The 22,343-nt window shown below is 37.0% G+C and overlaps 1 protein-coding gene across 3 annotated transcripts in view; it reads left to right on the top strand.

Annotated features, from left to right (window-relative positions):
- The first annotated feature begins 805 nt into the window (after nt 1-805).
- Nucleotides 806-22,343, top strand: part of LOC122147649 (octapeptide-repeat protein T2-like) — a 195,122-nt gene continuing 173,584 nt past the window's right edge. For 2 of the 3 annotated variants that reach the window (XM_042770793.1, XM_042770795.1), the window contains exons 1-2: nt 816-929; nt 15,260-15,328. The gene's annotated coding sequence lies outside the window, so the exon portion shown is untranslated. Of the gene's footprint in view, nt 930-15,259; nt 15,329-22,343 lie in introns of all 3 variants that reach the window. The other variant, XM_042770794.1, reaches the window with a different exon arrangement.

Below are 22,343 nucleotides of genomic sequence, written 5' to 3'. Positions count from 1 at the left end.
ACAATTATGTAATCATTTAAAGGCGCAACAACAAAAAAAAAGTTCACTTACATTATTCTGTGTGCTTAAGATGTGTTGTTGTTCTTTCTACAGCTTATCTTAAGGGTCTTTTCCCAATTGTTTGAATTTTTTTTTAATATAACATTATAATACCATGCATATATTTACTTTAGTGTCTTCAAACAATGGCATAAAGCTATTCAAAACATTATTCAGTGTAAATTGTGCTAATCGTAATTTATAATCGCAATTACAATTTCAAGGGAATAATCGACAATTATGATTTTTGTCATAATCGTGCAGCCCTACCATGTACATTTAGATAATGTTACTTATCAGCTGGGCAACTTATCAGCGGGCCTGACCATTACCCTGACACTGACCCTAGTCACCCTACTTTCAATTCGTGTGGATTTTCATTTTTCCTCATGGATCTATGACACACTGCCCTCACGCTGACCTCTCCTGTCACCATACGGAAAAAGATGAACATACATTTCGAAACTGGATTACACTCGTTCTTACACTGTGCTAGTTTGTCTGTTTTAATATAGTAAGAGTATTGTGAAACGAAATAGCTAACGTTAACAAGTTCAGTCACGTCAGTTTCTTGATTACAAAGTAGCATGACGTTAGCTACTTACCCTCATAGTTGTCGATATAGCTGCCGATATACATTTTAAATCCCTTTTCCCGCTTGCTGTTGGGAGCGGCACATGATGTTGTTAGGAGTCGGTCTATGTCATTTACCGTGCGATGAGGTAAATCCTGAAGACAGCGACTATAAACGAGAGCCATATCTGTCCGTGTATAAACAGGAAGTTGATACACTCGAACCCGGAACTGTGACGTGCATAGAGCCAAAAGGTAACCACACCGTACACAATATCTACGTGGACTAAAAACAACTCTGATCTGTGTCTTTAAAGGTAAGAATAACTAATTTTGCTTTATTTTCCGTCACTGAATTTGAGCGTTTAATGTCTTGACTAGCAAATGCTGCGTTTGTTCTAAACTTCCTCATTGTGAGTTCCGAGAAACATTTAATGCGTCACTGCATTATTTACATCAGATCTGAAATGATTTAAATGTATAATAAATTGTATGTTTTCTTTTATATTTAGTTATTATGTTTGTCTGTCACTTTTAAGAACTAAAGTACTGTTAAATAATGCATTGTAACTGAAATTTCAGAAAAGCTTTTGTCACAAGCCTCACTTTCACTTTCACTTTTTCCAGTCATATTTGAAGACGATTCACTTTAAGTCAGGGATATCGTAGGCTACATCCCTTTTCGAATCTATTACAGCCATTTTTGCTGTAGTATGATTTATAAATGTAAAATATTATCAAAACTCTCCAAAAGGCATTTACTTCAACACGATTTAGCACAATGACAAAACCGATATAAAGTTGATTCGACGTTTGCTGTTTGACATTTTTTTTAGAGATTCAGCCTCGAAAATCTTCAGCAGATCTTTAACGATTTAGAACAATCATAACATCCTAAAATCACAACATACAACTATACAAACAAGACAGTAAAACTCATACCATTCTAAAACACAAAAATAATCAAGTCACACCGGAAGTGTTCGATCCGCCATCTTACTAATCTCTACCGGCAGAGAGCAACATTGAGTCACATTCATACCGCTGTCCTAAAATCACTCGATTTGAAGCAAATCAGTCAAATGGGACTAGTTTTTATGTTATGTGTATGTAAATTAATGTTTACTTCAGATGTTATCTGCAGTGTTTACGGTCTTTTGGGGCAGTATAAGTGATATATTTAAACCGTTTAGGTGGGTGTGTCTGCTGCGCACTGATGACACAGGTAACGATCCAACACAAAATATAGCCTATTTCTTTAAGATCATAATTATTCAGGAATTATTAAACATGAACGTGTTAGTATCAGAAATGGATTTGAATATATTACAACGAATAATACAATTATGTTGTTAATGTTGCTCAATAATGAAATGAAAAGCTTAACTAACTATCTTGGAAATAAAGCTTTATGTCTTTAAATCCGTTCTGTATATAGTCAGTTATTTCTCTGAATAAATTCAGATTTCAGAACGTTTACGCACACTAGGGATTACCAATATGGCGGCACGGCGGCTTCACTTTCATGACGTCATGAGCAATCCAGTTCTATATTATAGATCAGTGGTTCTAATTGTTTTCAAATGTAGAAGAGAACACACGATGTGTTTTATTTGTTTAAATCTGCCTTAAGGTATTGTAACTGATAGACCTTATAATGTAAAAGTGCAGGATAGGGACCATCTGCAAAGTGCAAAGCCAAGAGAAAAAAAAACACAATTATTCCATCTAAAAGCTTCACTTGTGAAATGTATAAAAAAAAAAAAAAAAAAAAAAATTATCAAATATAAGGGGTGTGTCTTATTACTGGTTCATAAAAGAACATTTAGATGTTGGTTTTATTCACAGCACTATAGCACAACAAAAGTTATTGAAATTGAACAATTGAGAAAAAGCTTGCAAAGCATGACAAAGATTGTGCAATTTACCACCCCCCAAGAGGAGGATATTGCACTTGTTTTGACCAAGTTTGACATTCAGAAGTTTAAATAAATGAATTTAGAATGCACACAGTGATATGTAAACATAAATGGGTGTGTCTTGGTACTTTTTCAAAGAACAATATTTACAGCCATCTTTTACTGTAAGTCAGGATGAACGCTATTGAACTGAATTTGAATCTGTCAACTCATTCATTTTTAGAACATACAGTATTCCATCTCAACTTCAAAGGGTGTGTCTTGTTACTGGTTCATAAACGAACATTTAAATGTTGGTTTTATGTCAACAAATACATCAATCAATATATAGAAAAATATGCTCTTCTATCTTAACTTCAAAAGGTGTGTCTTGTTACTGGTTTCTAGAACAATATTTTGATGGAGGTTTTATCCACAAAACTATAATAGAACACATACTATTGAAAATTAAACAAATAATGGATTAGTTTAAAAATAAATAAAATTTTCTATCTCAGCTTCAAAGGCTGTGTCTTGTTACAGATTTCTTAAATAACATTTTAAAGTAGTTTTCATTGTCAAAAGTGATGCAGAAGTGACGCTATTGACATTCAAGAATAGCTTGCAAAGCCTTCCAAAGAGTATCCAGTATTACTGCCCCCTAGAGGAAGATACTGCAGTTGTTTTGACTGAGTTTTAAATTTAAACCTTCAATAAATTAATTTAAAATGCATACAGTTTTCCATCTCAAATTCAAAAGGTGTGTATTGTTACTGAGAGAGAATAAATCCAGAAGAACTGTGACAACGAGATGCTTGAGATAGTGAATTGGTGGGTTTTTGTTAAAGGTGAGCCAAAATCATCACAATTACAAGAACCAAAGACTTTAACTACTTCAGTTTGTGTGCATTGAATTTATTTAATACACGAGTTTCACAATTTGAGTTGAATTACTGAAATAAATGAACTTTTCCATGACATTCTAATTTATTGAGATGCATCTGTAGATGTTCTATTATAGTTCTGTGGCTAAAACCACCATCAAAATGTTTGTCTAATCTGTAACAAGACACACCCATTGAAGTTGTGTAATAAAACTGTGTGTGTTATAAATGTATTTATTATTTTTATATGTTCAAATTCAAGTCAAAACAACTGCAAAACAACATTCTTTGCCAGTGTTGTCTTATTTGTTGAATTTCAATAGCATGTTTTCTGTTATAGTTCTGTGACAAAAACAAATATAAAAAATGTTCTTATGAAAACAATAACAAGACACACACCATGAGGTTGACACAGAAGAGTGTATTTATTTTAAATGAATTTGTGTATTGGTTTTAATTTCAATAGTGTGTACCTTTTTTTTTTGTCATACTTCTGTGAATATAACGAACAAAAAAAAAAGTTCTCATAAGGACCTGGAATCAGCCTACTCCATAACCACTGGATTATGGAATGATAATGATTTTTAATGTTGTTTTTCTTTTATTAAATTATTTATTAATAGTAATAATTTAATAATAACCACTATTAGGGCTGCACGATATTGAGAAAAAATGACATTGCGATATTTTATTTTTCTGCGATATATATTGCGATATGAAATCTAATCTAATTTTTTCTTACAAACAAAAATTGGGGTGAGCACACTTACATTCTCATTTTAAATTATTAAAAACATCAGAGTATTATTTAAATTAGAGTAAATTATTTGTTTGTAACTTTAGGATATGGTTTGAATTGTTAACATATTAACTAACATGAACTTACCACGAGCAATACTTTTGTTACTATATTTATTAATCTTTGTTTATCTTAGTTTATAAAAACACAGCTGTTCATTGTTTGGTAATGTTACTTCACAGTGCATTAATGTTAACAAATACTGCACAACTTTTGATTTCAACAATGAAGCCTATAGCCTAAATGTTGAAATTAACAATGTTGTAGAAGTGCATTTTAGTAATAGTAAATGGTAAATAATGTAGTTAAATAGTTTAATAAATAGAACATTATTGTAAAGTGTTACAGATTTTTTTTATACACCAATTCAGACGTCTCGTGAGTTCAGTGTTGGACAGGTCAGTTGTTTAAACCATTCATTAAATTGAATCGGTTCAAAGGAAACATTAGTTCGCGAATCAGACGTGTACGGCACGCGCATTGTGTAATTATCTCAGCAGTTTAGGATATCGCACAAGATTTGACAACAGAAAACATTTCATCACTGGATAGGTTTTTTTTTTTTTTTTTTTTTTTTGGACACCATCGTGTCAATTGATTTTGATTAATATGCGCGAGGGAGAGAGAGCAAAACAGCGCTCGTGTTGTTTGAAGACGGTGAAGGTGAGCACGCACGCGCGGCCAGGGCGCTCTCGCGCGCGCGCGCGCTCTCTCTCTCTCTCTCTCTCTCTCTCTCTCTCTCTCTCTCTCTCTCTTATATGCGCCCTGTTAAACTGACAGGACTTAAAAACACATGCAAATGATAAACTTTCACTCTATGATGGTGAAGCTGTGCAATTAATCCGCGAATCACATTCGTCAAAAAGGCCGGGGAGCAGCTGGCCCGTACGGTTAAGTGAATAACGGACCAACTACGACAGCCTACATCGCACATCCTGCGATGTGACTATCTTGGATTCATACATCGCGATATCGATGCTTAAACGACACATCGTGGAACCCATAACCATTATCACATATCTCGTTTACAATATATCTTAATTAAATTCAAGTGAGCATTGTAAGTGTTTGACTTTTTATCTTTCAAAGACCTTGGTGCACAAATTGCTCATGTTTTGTTAATTATAAAAAAGATTCTGGTAGGAAAATATTAATTGTTTTATTATTTTCATGTACTTTGTAGATGGTCCCTAGATGACCTAAGCGCTAGTGCACCGCGGCTAGAGTCTTTATGTGTTGCAACAAATCGAGGAGGATTAAAACAAACAAACTGCAATGTGTGTTCAGTTCTACGCTCTAATGCTTTTCAGATAAGCCATTTTTTATACAGTTATACTCATCCGCTAAGAATTTATTGAATTTTTTTGTGGCTGAATATCGTAAGTTATGACTATAACTATGGATCTGTGAGACCGAACGATGACCATCACCACGGTCTTACCTTGAATGACGCCATTCCTCCGCCTATCCTCGAGACCTAATATCAACAATGTCAGGTGACTGACCTTAGGGGTTGGCTATATAACATCCAGGTGAACCAACCAGTTCCTCTTGCCTGGAACGCCCCAGTTCATCCCGAGTGACAAGGGATGGTGACGGTCATCGTTCGGTCTCATAGATCCATAATTCTAGTCATAACTTACGATCTATTTCGACCTCACTCAGACCGTCACCACGGTCTTACCTTGGATGACTTATACCACCAGGGTCACGAGGGACTAGCATGTTTTCCTTCCCCTGTTTATTTAGCCGCAGATAAAACCGCAGACCCAAAAGGATTTGGCTTTGCCACATTAATCCTATAAAACCTCGTAAACGTGCACGAGCTGCTCCAAGAGGCTGCAGCACAGATGTCCGATAGTGCTACCCCCTTCAGTGCCTCCCAGAAAGTGGCCATACTCCTGGTAGAGTGAGCAACCAGATCACCAGGGATAGGTAGATCTTGGCTGACATAAGCTTGTGAAATGGTATCCACTATCCAATGAGATAACTCTTGCTTAGACACAGGTTTGCCTGCACACTTCTTGTCAAAACGTACAAATAGTTGTGTGTGTGACTGTCGTAGTTGATGAGTTTGCTCAATATATGTGTGCAATGCTCTAACAGGACATAGAGAACAATGATCCAGCTCTTCACCTGAACAAAAGTAGGCCTGGACGGAAAGCATCAAGCTCAATTACCTGATTTATTGTGCTAGGCTTAAGGACCTTGGGCAAGAATGATGGGTTTGGCCAGAGAAAAACCCCTGTTTTTCTGCCTTCCATCTCAAGCAGTCTTCACTGACTGATAAAGCGCGCAATTCACCAACTCTCTTGGCTGAACATATCGCCAGTAGAAAAAACTGTTTTCCATGTCAAGAACTTGAGATCTGCTTGCTCCAAAGGTTCAAAAGGTGCTTTGGCCAGTGACTGTACGACAATAGAAAGGTCCAAGCAGTCAGGTGATCTCATAATTCTCCCTGGTCGCAAGCGTTTTGCACCCTTGAGAAATTGAGACACCAAAGGGTGTTTGCCAATATTTGCACCATCCACTGACACATGGAAGTGTGAGATGGCTGCAATGTAGACTTTTATGGTATTAACTGATTTCCCAGAATCAATCAATGTTTGAAGAAAACAAAGAACCAAACTGTTGTCACACTTGGCCGGATCTTGACACCATGTTGAGAATATTCGCCACTTGCTAAAATAGTTACTCCACGTAGACGGTGCCTTATAACTATTTATTGTCCTTAATACAGCTTCATCTAAGCCTTCAGAGAGGGACTGAGCAAGGGCCATACCTATAGTTGAAGTGTCTCGTGGACCGGGGTGCCAGATTTGGCCCTCCACTTGAGAGAGGAGATCTGCTCTCTGTGGTAACTGCCAAGGGTAACCTTGGACCAAACACGTACAAGGGTCGGAAACCAAAGTTTCTTTGGCCAACTTGGGGCCACAAGTAAAACCTTGTGACGGCCCAAAGCTACCCTGTTGAGCACAAGGTGGATCAAGGGTAGGGGAGGAATAGCGTACAACAATTCTTCCGGCCATTCTTGAGAGTGCATCGATCCCTAAAGGGCCTCCCTGGCTGTTCAGGGAATACCATAGATCGCAATGAGTTGTCTCTGTGGTCGCAAACAAATTGACCTTTGCCATACCGAAACGCCTCCATATTAATCTCACCACTTCGGGATGGAGACGCCACTCTCCCGGGAGAGGTCCAGTTCGCGACAGCAGGTCTGCTGCTCTGTTTGCCACTCCCGGTATGTATACTGCTCTGAGTGATGAGAGCTTTGGAAATGGCCAAGAAATTAGTTCCTTTGTCACCTGGAGACACCGCGCTGATCTGGTGCCGCCCTGGTGATTGATGTAGTACACTGCCGACATGTTGTCTGTTCTCACCAAAACATGTTTGTTCTGTAACAGCGGGAGAAAAACCCTCAGGGAGAGATGGACTGCCCTGAGTTCCAGCACGTTGAAGTGCTCTGTGGTCCAGGGGAATTTCCAGTGTCCCCTGATGGACCTGCCTTCCCAAACTGCTCTCCACCCTGTTAGAGAGGCATGCCGTCATCAGTTGGGAATCTAGCGAAATTCCTACAAACACGGCCTGTTGTCTGGGACTTAGATTGCTCTATTCCCAGTTCACTTTGAACCCGAGAGACTGGACATGTTGGAGCACCATTTCTGTGTCCTTCATGACTTGACTGCGAGAAGGAGCACAAATTCGTTCGTATGACAGAATTTTCAAACCTGCACACTGAAGGGGACGAAGGGCTGCTGAAACCACCCTGGTGAAGACCCTTGGAGACAGAGACAGGCCAAATGGAAGGACCCTGAAACTGATAAACCCGATCTTGAAAGGCAAAGCGAAGAAAACGGGCAGTGATCCTGACAGATGGGTATGTGGAAAAATAGACATCCTTCAAGTCTATGGAAGTGAACCATTCTCCCAGTTCTATGGATTCCAGAATTTGTGCTGTAGTCAGCATTTTGAAGGGCAATACCTTTATGAATTCGTTCAGCTTTCGCAAGTCTAGAATGGGTCGAAGTCCCCCGTCTTTCTTTGGCACTAGGAAATACTTCGAATAGAACCCAGTGAGCTGTTTGCTGGTGTTTTATCTGTACAATCGCTTTTTTCTGAAGTAAGACTGTGATCTCTTTGGCCAAAATTTGTGCCTGGACTGGGTCTCTGACTATGGTCATATGAACTCCTGAAAAAGTAGGAGGGCGCCGCCGGAACTGTATCCTGTATCCTGTCTTGATGGTATCTAGAACCCAAGGATCTGATGTTACCTTCTCCCAACTGTCCAGGCACAGTTGGGAGCATTCTCCGATGACTCCGAGACTGCTATGCCTGGCCTCCCCGGGGTTTGAAACCGCTGGAAGGACGCCTCTTAAGTGGTCCTCCCCTGACTGGATTATGAGCCTGGTCGGTCTGGGGAGCCTGGTAAAAAGGTCTGGTTCCTCGATCATGGGACTGGTAACCCCTAGATCGTCTTCTGTCATACCCCCAAATTTCTGAACGAGGAAAGTGTGGGGGCTGAAAAAAATGAGCAGCCCTATGGCCACATTTGGTAGGGCCAGCAAATGTTTGCTGAACTGACTCCCTTCTGCGTCTTGCCTGATCAGCAGTATCCAGTAAAGCCTGTGCATCAGTGTGAAATATCCGACCTGGAACCACTGGCATATTAGTCAGATCATTACTGATTGCATCAGGTAAAGATGTTTGAGCCAACCAGATTTGTCTTCTGGCTAAAATTGCAGACGACATAGATGCCCCTATGTCCCTGGTAAGCTGTGAGTGGTGTGATGAGTGCTGTGTCAATCAAGCTCATCACATCACGCTCTTCTTTATTAACAACTTTTCTTAACGCAGCCAAAACTATTGCTAGAGCATTTCCTGAACGGGCTGCCCAAGTAGCTGCGTTATATGCTTGGCTCATTAACCGGTCTGTCTTTTGGCACTCCTTACCGGGACAACGAGGATTGTCAGTAACCTTATCAGGTCCCAAAGCGGTTAAAGCTGCGATCTCTCACTCCACTGATGGCATGTTCCCCATACCACTCTCAGCGGGGTAATCCAACTTAACAAACCATCTACATCCTGCATTAAACTGGGGTGCCGCTTTTGGATTATTCCAGGCTTTCCTCAACATCTGGGAATAATCCTCAGCTACAGGGATTGACACAGTAGGCTGTGCAGGGGAAATACTCGCCCATACACCTTGTGTGGGGGCTGGAGCTGTCCTTCTTCCTGTGCATTAAGGCCCAGGATCCTTGCTGCACTTAAAATGCGTGAAAGAACATCAGAATGCAGGCTTCCTTCTGAAACCTCAGACCTGGATTCATCTCCCTCGTTTTCGTATTCATTCTCCTCACTACCATAAAGGGAGTTATTTGCATGCAGTGAGACGGCATCCGTATAATCATCCCTCTCTTCCTGACGTAATATTAACTCATCCCCAGCCCGGAGTGCAGATGGCTGTGTGCTTACTGAAGAATTACGTGTTTTCAAGCTTACCAGCTAAGTCACGCAATGCTGCCAAGATTTGCAACTGAGTGTCATCCTTGGGCTCTTGGACTACTGTGGCTTTTTTTCCATTTATCTGGAGGCATGTCAGAACCTGAAGACCTGATGAAATCATCTGGCCTCTTGCGTTTATGAGAGGAACTACTGGGAATAGTTTCTTTATTACCACCAGTTGAAAGTTTAGCTCTTTGCACTGTTTCCCGCAAAGATAGCTCCATTGCAGCTGCACAGGGATCTTCAATATCGTCAAGTACATGTTGCATACCCAAACAGGAGGGACATTCGCGATGCCCATCTCTTGGGTGTATGCTAGTTTGGCAAAAACGACACTTTGAGTGACTCATGACAACAAGTCCGAGGTCAGGTCACTCATATAATGATAGTGCATGATAGGGAAAATGAACTGTAATGAATCACAGTATTTAACTAATTCTGGAAGTTGAACTGCGAGACTCCAAAATAACTCAGCATTTAGTTGAAAAAAAAAAAACAACCAAAATGCCATTAACAAATAGATTGTGACGAATCACTAGATCATTAATCAAATTGAACACTTCCTTAATCCACAAAAAATATCTGCCTGGTATTAGTTAAACACAATTAACCAGGTACAATTTAATATAAAGATTGTGATGAATCACTCTTCATACTCATCATTCAGAAATAAGTCTGCGAACAGAACTCCTTGAAAATCATATTAGAAAATTATATATCCATCATTCTACGTGCGCACACGCAGTAAATGGAAAAGAAAACTCTCGTCTGCTGCGAACAGGCGACCTGAGAACCATCAATAAATGGCTGAAAACAAACAGAGAAAAATAAAGAAATACTCACCGACATGCGTTCCAACGACACGTCGAAATATTTAAATGAGGAGAAAAACCACTGCAATCCTCAGGGACTTGAAGCACCTGCACAAAAACGTGACGGATTGAAACTAATCTCTCCTGTAATCAAAACAATGCGCTCTACCGCGTCGGTCTCAGATTAGGCGAGAAAGTCAAGAGAAAGTGGTTGGTTCACCTGGATGCTATATAGCCAACCCCTAAGGTCAGTCACCTGACATTGTTGATATTAGGTCTCGAGGATAGGCGGAGGAATGGCGTCATTCAATGTAAGACCGTGGTGACGGTCTGAGTGAGGTCGAAATAGATCTGTCTAATAGCCAACTACAAACGTCGAACCAACTTTATATCGGTTTAAGTTAATCGCTGTTTGAATGTTGTTTAAGATTTTTTACTTCTGACACTGTTGTTCACTGATTTACAAATGTATATTTATGATGTACGTGTAATTTTAAGTCTTACGTTTGGTGCGTGATGACGTGTCAAACTTCAAATCAGCGCGTTCACCACTTAAAATAGCTGGGGTTGTAACAGATGATCAAGCTAAAATGTCACAATTTTGTACAGACATTTATAGTAGATTATATTCATCCCAATTTTCTGAGCAATCTGCTTCTGAATTTTTTAACTCTATCTCTGGACTCAGTTGTAAGAACATCGACCCTGTGCAAAAAGAGCTTTGTGAAAGCTCAATTACTATTGAAGAGGTCTTAGGTGCTATTTCACACATTAAGGTTAATAAATCTCCTGGGGTTAATGACCTCACACAACAAGATATTTTCTGATCTTATCGCTCCCTTTCTTAAAGAAGTTTATATAGAAAGTATAGAAAATCAAGTTCTTCCACCTACATTAACTCAAGGATTAATTACATTGATTCCAAAATCAAGAAAAGATCTATTGCTTTTGGACAATTGGAGACCTATTTCACCAATAAACAATGATTATAAGATCTTTGCTAATAGAATAAAGTCAATTATAGACCCCCTTATAGATGAGGCATAATCTGGCTTCTTAAAGAAAAGGCATATCTCAAATAATATAAGGCTAATTTTAGACTTGCTGGATTACTCTAATTTATGTATGGATAAAGGATTTATTATTTTCTTAGACTTTCATAAAGCCTTCGACCCTTTGGAGCATGCTTTTATTTTTAGGTAATTAAAAACATTTGTGTTTGGAGATTTCTTCTGTAAAGCTATACAAACAATGTATACGAATGCAAACAGTTCTATTAAACTTAAAGAAAGTTCATCTGTCAGACAAGGCTGTCCCATTTCCCCTTACCTTTTCTTGTTTTGTGCTCAGGTTATGAATATTTATGTTAGATCAAGCCATTTAAAAGGTATATCTGTAGCAGGTAGGGATATTATCATATTTCAACTAGCAGATGACACTGCACTATTCTTGAAAAATCATTATCAGGTCCCAGTTGCCCCTTGAAGTAATAGATGCATTTTCTAAAGCCTCTGCCCTTTGTTTTAACAAGAATAAATGCGAATCGTTATCTATTAAAGACTGCGAGTTACATCAAATTGCTAATATTGATTTTGTGGTGAAGTAAATACTACACAAAAGGAAATGTAATATCTACATTAAATAATTTAGTTCAGGCAAGAATTAAAAAAATAAAGTAAATTCTATATTACTACTCAATCTAAGCTTGTATAAATTAAAGTTTGAAATTATAAGCATATTTTACTTGGAATTGTTTGTTACGTTTACAAGGATTTTTAAAATAAATATCAAACCCATTTTTCCCATCATGCACTGGGGCATGGATAATTAAAAAGGTTACATTTTCACTGTTTTCGAGTTGTATTTACACTGTTTTATGTTTGATTTTGTCGTTAGGTTTAGTAACTTACTGTTTTGTGATATCTGGAGTTTATTTTCTACTCAAAATGACCCATTTGTACTTGAACACTATCCACTGATTGTTACCGTCATTGTGTATGGTGTACCAAGTACTGAGGTCTCTGTGTTCATTTGGGTAATAATTATATTGAGTGGACATATCTTTGAAGGATAACAAGCTGTCGACTTGCTCACTTATATGTACAGTATACAAGAGAACCACATGCTTTAATAGCATGGCTGTTTTTCAATGCTACATTGTTTGAGTAAATTGTATAAACTGTAACTGAGGGAAATGTACTTGAGAATTGTATATTTTACAAAATAATTAGGTAAAAATTACTTATAATTTTTTAACTGGGTATGTTAAATTTATTTATTTTATTTTGCTAAATTTACCTAACTTAGGTAAGTAGATTTTACTTAATTTAATACTTATATTTTACTTAAAATGTAAGTGTGCAAAAACTTGCAAAATTAAATAAATCTACTTACTGTTTTTTTCAGTGCAGAGAAGGATTCTGGGTAACACTTTATAATAACTGCACGCTATTAATCATTAGTTAAGCATTAGGAAACAGTTAATTCATCATTTATAAACCATTAATAGACATTAATAAGCAGTTTATAAATACAGATATAAATGCGTTATACTTGATTTAAAAGCATATCTATAATGTATTTAATAATTGTTTTTTCATACTTTATTAATGATCAATTTATAATTTCTAAATGAAGTATAGCATTATTTACACACCAGTTATAAAGGAGTTGTCAGTGGTTCATAAGATCACTTAGAAATTGTAAGTAAATGATGAATAATAAACTATTTAAATGTGCATTCATACATCGTATTATTCAGACATATAGTTATAGTTACTTAGAGTGTTAATAAATGGTTTATTAATATGTATTTCTACTGTAATTCAGGGTTAATTCAGGTAGTTATAAAACATATGTAGTTGTTAGTTAACTATTTTTTTGTGAGCTCATCTAAAGTGAGAACTATTTATGCCTTGTAAAGCATTTACAAATGAGATTTAAAGGCTTTTAATATTTCTATGTTCTGTATCACTGTGTTGTGTTTGTTTCCTTTTCCTATTTAGAAGATAACTGAGCCTTTAAATATCCTTTATAAATCCTTTACAAGGCATAAACAGTCCTCACTTTAGATGAGCTCACATAAATAGTTAACTGACCACTACTAAATGCTTTATAAATACCTGAATTTACTACATTTACTTACAATTTCTTGTGATCTTATGAATCACTGGCAACTCCTAAATAACTGGTTTGTAAATAATGCTATACTTCATTGAGAAATGATAAATTGATCACGAATATAGTATGACAATAAAGTTATTAACACATTATAGATATATGTTTAAATCAAGAATACAGCATTTATATCTGTATTTATAAAAGCTACTTATTAATGTCTATTAATGCTTTATAAATTATGAATTATCTGTTTACTAATGCTTAATTAATGATTAATAGTGTGCAGTTATTATAAAGTGTTACCGGATTCTGTAACATACTTGTGGATTGTTATCACGAAAGATCAGAAATCTAGGTGTAATATTAATTTTGAATCTATTCTTCAGAAGACTAAGGCAAAACTGAATTGCATTTTACGGATTTAAAACACATTACATTAGGAAATCTACAATAATGAATACATATGAAACAGGAGGGTTGAACTTTCTTGATTTCTGTACTCTAAATAACACCTTTAAAATTAACTGAATCAGACATTTCACTCTAAATCCAAATTCTTTATAGAATGTTATACCTAATTTTGTTTTTTCCAAATTAGGTGGTATCATTTCTCTTGATTTGCAGTTACAAAATTAATAAAATTCCTTTAAGCTTATCCTGCTTTCATAAACAAATGTTGCTGGCTTGGTCTCTATTATATAAACATACCTTTTCTCCCCATAGGTACCCTATTTGGAACCTCCCTGTACATTTGACTTATTTGATTTTTATATTGGGAAACTTTGTTTTGCCCCTAGAAATATGAATGTTAACAAAGTTGTTCGTTCCTTACTTCAAAAAGATATTGTTTCTTCTCCAAATTGTTCTTTTTGTAATATGAGGACTGAAAATGTGTTTCATTTATTTTGGCATTGCTATGATGTTAAAATATTTTTGGAAAGATTTGACTAGATTTATAATTGATAACATTGACCCCACTTTTTCTTTGTGCTTAAAACAATTTTTTCTTTGGTTTTACTAATATCCCTTCATATAAAACCAAAGAATATTACATTATAAATTTAATTGTAATTTTTGCTAAATTTCATATCGTGTAAGTACAGTAAAACCAATACTTTATTTTTGGTTCTTGAAAAAGAAATTCAAATTTATGTTAAGACTATTTTTTATTCACATATTAAGAAAGCAATTAAGACAGTTTCCATCTGTAAATCCTTTAATATATTTATATGTTTAGCCCCCGCTATATGTGTATATTGTAAGCATATTTTTCTTTATATTCTGTTTGTGTTTTATGTTTTCATGTGTATTATTGTAGTTATAAATGTACTTTGTGTTTATTGAAGTAAAAAAAAAAAAAAAATGATACAGTGATCATTCTGCACAGCGTTGCTTCAAGTCGAACGTGCCTAATGATATTTCTGACATGTGGAGAGTTTGTAATATATATATTAGAGTGTTATCTGACTGTCCAAGCTATGTGTTTTTTATTTTTTTCTAAGCCTAAATAGCCTGAGGTATGCTAAATAAATGCTTTAATTCATGCTGCATGATACAAACGCAATAGTAAATTAAATGAGACTATTTCAAGTAAATTATGTACAATCACTTTTTTTTTCTTTTTTTTTTTAGGTATGCGCTTTGGCTTACGCAGGTTGAAGAGATCTTATTCGAGGGAACAACTAGTTGACTTTTAAATTGGTGAGTATTTATTAGCTGTGTTGTTGAATGCAGATAAACCGTCTTTTATTTGACTTAAAACATTATGTAAGTAAAGGAGATGTCATTATTGATAAGTTTATTTGCTGGGGCAAAGAGTGCCTTTGTAAGTCACAACTAAGGTAATTTGAAAAAGAAGCAATAATCACTAATTTGCCTGTGTTCTTCATTTGAGTTTAGGCTCACAGTTTACTGTTAAATTCCTACCTTTATTATTAAATGAAAGTAATGTGTGTATTTACAACCCAAATAAACTTGCATATGTGACTCTGAGGGTGTATTCACACCTGTCTTGTTCTCTGAGGGTGTATTCACACCTGTCTTGTTTGGTTCGATTGAATCGAACTCTCGTTTGTTTCTCCCATTGGTGCGGATCTTTTGGGCAGGTGTGAATACAGCAATCGCACTCAGGTGCGGACCAAACAACCACACTGAGACCCAGCTGAAGAGGTGGTTTCGGTCCGATTCCAAACGAATTCTGCTATGCGTGAGAATTTCTCTCAAATGAATGGATGACCTTAGCACACGTGTGGTTTTGTTTACAATTTCTGGTTCAATTTCAAAAAGGGCAGTGTGAAAGCGAACCGCACCAAACAAAAACTCAACATTGTATTTGGTCTGGATCACAGCATTAGCGATTGGCAGTGATGTAAAGTAAGGAATTACAAATACCCGCATTACTGTGATCCTGTAGCTCAAGTGGTAGAGCATTGCGTTAACAAGCGCAAGGTTGGGGGTTCGATTCCCCGGGAACACATGATAGGTAAAAATGTATAGCCTGAATGCACTGTAAGTCGCTTTGGATAAATGCGTCTGCTAAATGCATAAATTTAATAAATTTAATTTAATTACTCTTCCTCATTTGTTTTCAAAATGTTTGTCAAGTTTACAAAAAAAAATAGTGTAACTAAGCAGTTTTGATCAGAAATTATACTTTTTTGAGTAGTCGGTAATCTAACCCATCACACTACTCAAATCAAATCACACATCGAAAACAAAAACCTAAACCCCATCCTAATCAAATCACCTCTAATGGAATTAAATCAAATAATCAATTCAATCAAAGAGTAATCGGTCTCCTGACTTCCATCAAATCAAATTGTGCATAGAAAACTTTAGCCACCAACTGCAGGCTGTCATGGCTGCAGGATATGCATTCTTCAAGCATGAATTCAGTCCAGATTTCAGCATCTTCCTCTAATATGTTATGGTAAATTTCATAATTCTGCTTACTAAATGATCTGTATATATGCATCCCCACCTACAGGGCCTGAAATTTGGTGTGAGGTTGAGGGTATTGCATTCAGTGTTAACTCTTGAAAGTGCCACGTTCATAATGCAGTAAATTCCCACTTCCATTTTCTTAAAGGTGCAATAGGTGATTGTCTTTAGAAAATTATTTTTGTTATTCTGGTTGAAAGTCTCTTCACCTCCCGATAGCAATCAATAAGTTATGTGGTCTACATGTATTTATATGTATTTACATATTCCGTGGAAGGTGTAGAACCAAGAAATGTTTGTCCAAACAAAATGTTCGGTCCGAACATTATTATAGGCTTTCCTGCCTTCCTGTCAAGAAATGTATTTGCATACCTCTGTGCACCCTGTTCTCGCAGACATGATACATCATCAGCGTGTTTGCGTACGCTGTGCAGACAGAGCGAGAATGGTAGGCAAACATCAACAACCTGACCTTCCTTCCTTTCTTGGTATTGTAGTGCTGTTACTAACTGTACTAAAAAGTTTTCTCACCGGTGAATGACACATGATGTATAGTAGTAATGTTGTTTCTGGTCGTCTGGTCTATGCATGTTCATGTGTTCAGGAGGCGTGGCTTTGGACGGTGATTTGCAGGAAGGGAGGGTGGGACAAAATCTTTCAGTGCTATCAGGCTAAAGTTAACATTTTTCTAGATCTCCTACTGAACCTTTAAGTACATAGAGAGACGTGCGATCTGTACTGTGACTCCTGATGAGTTTGAGCATGCACTGCACTCTGTGAAAAAGTGTGTTGGGAAAACTTTAAAAAGGATGACATGCAAATCCGTGAAGCGCTCCATCTAGGGGGAAGTCGTAACCTAGTGGTTAGAGAGGTTGACTAATAACCCTAAGGTTGTGGCTTTGAGTCTCGGCCCGGCAATACCACGACTGAGGTGCCCTTGAGCAAGGCACCCAAGCCGCAACTGCTCCCCAGGCGCCACAGCATAAATGGCTGCCCACTGCTCCGGGTGTGTGTTCACGGTGTGTGTGTGTTCACTGCTGTGTGTGTGCACTTTGGATGGGTTAAATGCAGAGCATGAATTCTGAGTATGGGTCACCATACTTGGCTGTATGTCACGTCACTTTAACTTTTTCACTTTTTTTTATTAAATTAAAAATAAATACACAATACTAGAAAAATAGCATTAACGTGATTTATTGGAACACAACAATTAGCCCATGTCTATATTAAATGATTTTTTTATTTGCTTGCCTGTAACATCTCTCTGACTTGCACTTGCACTCTCAGACTTGCATTCTCAGAACGAGAAGGGTCTGGCTGCAGACTTGCACTTGCACTCTCAGACTTGCATTCTCAGACTTGCACTCTCAGACACTTGTGCTTCCGCTAGTGACGTCACTTGCAGTCTTCATTTTTTTATTTTGTTCTATTTATTGATAACTTTTTGTTTGAATTTCCCAACATTTTATAACAGTAGCCAGGTGGCGAAGAAAAAAAAAAACTAAATTGCAATGTCACTTGCAATCGCTACTTGCACTCTCAGCTACCTGTAAGTCACTTGCAATCAACACAAATCGTGCATGTTGCCAATGGAGACAAGGCGCTGTCTATAATGTACAGGGACCTGCAAAAAAAAAGATAAGACCTGCAAATCCGTGGCCACAGAACAGCAGAATATGAACGCAATGCACAAAGTCTTTCGTTAAGCGTTTTCCTCCTGTAGAAAAAACAAACACTTAATATGGCATAATGTCTTTTTTTTTTCTTGCAGGGACCCTGTACATTATAGTACTAAATTAGTTTTAATCGTTTAATCACCACCACAGCGTCTTGTCTCCATTGGCAACATGCACAATTTGTGTTGATTGCAAGTGTACCCGCTGCTGCTAAGGCACGGAGGAGAGTGAAAGTGACATTGTAATTTAGTTTCTTTTTTCTTGTCTTCGCCTCCTGGCTACTGTTATAAAATGTTGGGAAATTCAAACAAAAAGTAATAAAATATTCAGCAAAACAAAAAATAAATACTGCAGCAGTTTCTGTTTTCGCCTGATTCTTGAGGGAATCTAGTGTTTGAACAGAGAGTGTTTAGCTCTCGGGGGAGTTAAATGCACCCTGCGAGATGTGGTCACTTTGAGATATGCCCCATATGCTTCATTCTCTTTTTTTCTCAGTTTTTTTGAGTTGTCAGACTCTTTCTGAGCCTTCCTTATCTGAGCTTCTGCCTATTCCTCCTCTCAGCCCAGGTTCCATGCACATAGGTTGAGTATGGGTTGTGCTTTTGCTGAGCACTCTGCTCCCTAGAACTTTTGTTAAAAGTTATGTCAGGTTGCTAGGTTCTCTGTGAGCCTTCCTGGTCAGCTGTTCTTGAGCCTAGCAAACTTCAGGTCGAGCTTGACAGTACACCCTCACTTGAGTCTTTATACTGAGTACGGCTCTCCTTTATGGTGGTGGGCATGATTGCACTCCCCTCGTTTTAGAGGGTAGTTATGCTGAGTACTCCGCTCTCTGGAGCTCCGCTTAGGCAGTACATTAGTATACAGGCTCTTTTTGAGCCTTACTAACTGTCTCTGGTGTTAAGTGTAGTCAGGTCACCTCTTGGTATAAAGCAGGGTAGCTCAACAGGTGGCCCATGAGAGAAAAATGTTTGGCCCGCGCTAATTTCAAATAATGTGGCATCAAAATTCAAACGCATCATCAGAAAGCTACATTAACTTACATAGTGTCTACACTGAATGTGAATGGCGTGGCGCGATGCAACGAAATACAATAGAAAGCATTATAATCAGTTATGCTGTCTACACTGGATGTGGAGTGGCGCGACAAATCCCCGACAAACGTACTGACACAAAGTTAAAATGATTTGCAATGCTTTGTCACATCCAGTGTAGATACGATGTGACAGCAAAAACATGGTGATAGTGAAGAAAATAAAAGTGGACACAGAAAATAGATGATTCAAATGTGAATGGACTGAACAGTTTTGAGGGACTGATACCATCTTTGTTATGCACATGTTGGTTCACAGTGAGTTCACAGTTTTAACATACAAGTTTAATTTATTTTCAAGATCTGAGGTAAAATATTTATTGTTGCTTTCACTATGGCTTTAAAGATCACACAAAAAAATATTAAAACTGACATTAGACACTTTTAACATTGAATGAAGGACATAATCATTACCTGAAATTATTAGTCATATTTTATATGTTGTTCCTGCCACAAGGTGGCAGAAAATAAAAGTTGTTTCTAAAATATAATACCATGTCGCTTATTGTCATGTGTCGCTGTTGCGGGTGGTTAGGACAAAAACTACATGGAAAAGATACTTTTTATCGGTTCGCGTCTGGTTGGGACACACTGCATTACAGTTACAGTTTGATCCCCCCAAAAAAATCTAAGTTGAAAAATATTAATGCTGACAGATCTAATAATTGAATCTGCAATTAGGGAAAGTGGAGAGAAGAGATCCAGTCTGGGGATAAGCAGGAACAGTTGATGGCAGACATGTAGATCCACATTTTTTGTTTGTTCATTGTTTTTAATATTTGACTATTCAATCTAAATTCAAAAATTTTCATAATTTTTTGAATAGAACAGACTACTGGGGAAAAAAAATCGAATATTTATCTTGTGACTATTTTACAAAAAACAACAATAACAAAATAATTGTCATTATATATATATATATATATATATATATATATATATAATATATATATATATATATATATATATATATATATAATATATATATATATATATATGAGCAATATTACATGAGTAGAAGTGAGATATACAGCCATATCTCACTTCTACTCATGTGATATTGCGTTTATACAACAGTTTGTCTGCACGAGTGTATAAATAAATTAGAAACAACAATGTAGTGTCTTTAAAAGCCCTCTTTTGTGCAGATCTACTTTCTTCCACCACAGATTCAAATCTAAAGTTGACAGTTTAACAGCTGAGCCCCCAAGCTGTGTCCGAAGCCACTCCCTATCCACTATATAGTGCACTATATCGGTTGTCAGCTATTTTGTAGCGCTGTCCGAAATCTGAGTGAACGACTTCATTCCCTAAAATTCGTTCACTACTTTTTATCCACAATGCACTCTGATTTCGAGTGTACAACTGATGTACACTCGCTGAAGCGCTATTTCCCACAATCCAATGCGGAGTAGCGACGAGCTGGAAGAGAGAGCGAGCGAGTTTGAATGAGGAATGCCATTTATATCTTTATTATTTCTACTTTAACGTTTATTTCATACATTATTCATATTAAAATATATTATGTAGTTAATAACTCAGTTTAACATTTTACTAATTTACTTAGGTGGCATCATTGTTAACTTACAAAAATGATGATAATTTGGTGGCTAATTTAAAAATGTTCGTAATTCACCTGTAGGTAACGTATTCATTCTGATGTAAAATTAACGGTCGCCTGAGGGCGCGCTATGACCATTATCTTATCTGAGCTCAAAACGCTGCTCGGAAGAGTTTCAGGATACTAAAAACAATAATTACATAAAATTATGAACGTGTTAATGTGTGTTTATTTTTGTTCTCAGTATTTTAATAATATGATTATCAATATAAAAGCATTACAAAACAAGCACTTTTATCAAGCATATGAAATTTAGTGCAGATTGAACATGGAATGTTTGAGTTAGTATAAAGCATGAGGTGTCCTATTGCCAACAGGTGGCACTATGATTATAACTGAACATTGGCCTTTAGATATCTTCAGGCCATGACTCTTTCCAAATATTTGAAGGTTTAATGCAGATTGGACATTGCAAGTTTAAGTTAGTGTAAAACAAGCAATTTCCTGTTGCCAGCAGGTGGCGCTATGATTATAGTGGAATATTGACCTTCAGCTGTGTTCAGGCCAAGACTCTTTTCGAACATGTGAAGTTTGGGGAAGATCGGACATCTTATGCCTGAGTTACAATAACTTCTATTCCCATGGCGAGACATCGAACTTTGTCACGGCGCCATGGCCACACCCTTTAATGAAAACTCAAGATGTTCACAATTGAACATTGCAAAGGCCTTTAAATTAGACTGACCAAAAAAAATTATAAAGTGTCATAAAATTTCTAGGAGTACTTCGTTACAGTGTAAAACATGTCACTTCCTGTTGCCAGCAGGTGGCGCTATGGCTATAACTGAATATGGGCATGTAGATATGTGCAGGTCAGGAGTCTTATCAAACATGTGAAGTTTGGGGCACATGCCCTTCAACAAAAACTCAAGATCTTCGCAATTTAACATCGCAAAGGCCTTTAGATTAGGCATACCAAATTGGGTTGTTTGATCTGGGGTTCTAATAAATCTCTAGGAGCGATTTGTTAAATACAATGCATGCAAATGACAAAAAATGATTTAAAATTTGCTCATAAATTAAAATAAACCGACTGTCCTGTTGGGTTTCGGATATTGCTCCAAGAGTCTTTTTTGCAGTTACTGATGCTTTACATATGTGTTCCAATTTTGCGTGCTCGTAGTGAAACTACAGCTTCGAGGTCTGTTTGATTTTTTTTAAGGAATAGGTGGCGCTGTCGAGCCATTTTGGCCACACAGGCCCTCTTCCTGAACCTATATCAGACCGTAATTTTCACCAGGTCTTACTGTGTGCAAAGTTTCATGACTTTTGACGCATGTTTAGGCCCCTCAAAATGCGATTCATTTTGGAGAAGAAGAAGAAAAGAATAACGAAGCAGCATACAGAGGGTCCTCTAGCGGGAGGGGGGAGGAAAGCCAGGGGAGGAGG

This window comes from Cyprinus carpio, chromosome A15 (assembly GCF_018340385.1).
Source record: "Cyprinus carpio isolate SPL01 chromosome A15, ASM1834038v1, whole genome shotgun sequence".
NCBI classification, from domain to species: Eukaryota; Metazoa; Chordata; class Actinopteri; order Cypriniformes; family Cyprinidae; genus Cyprinus; species Cyprinus carpio.
This window is presented reverse-complemented; position numbering and strand designations above follow the sequence as displayed.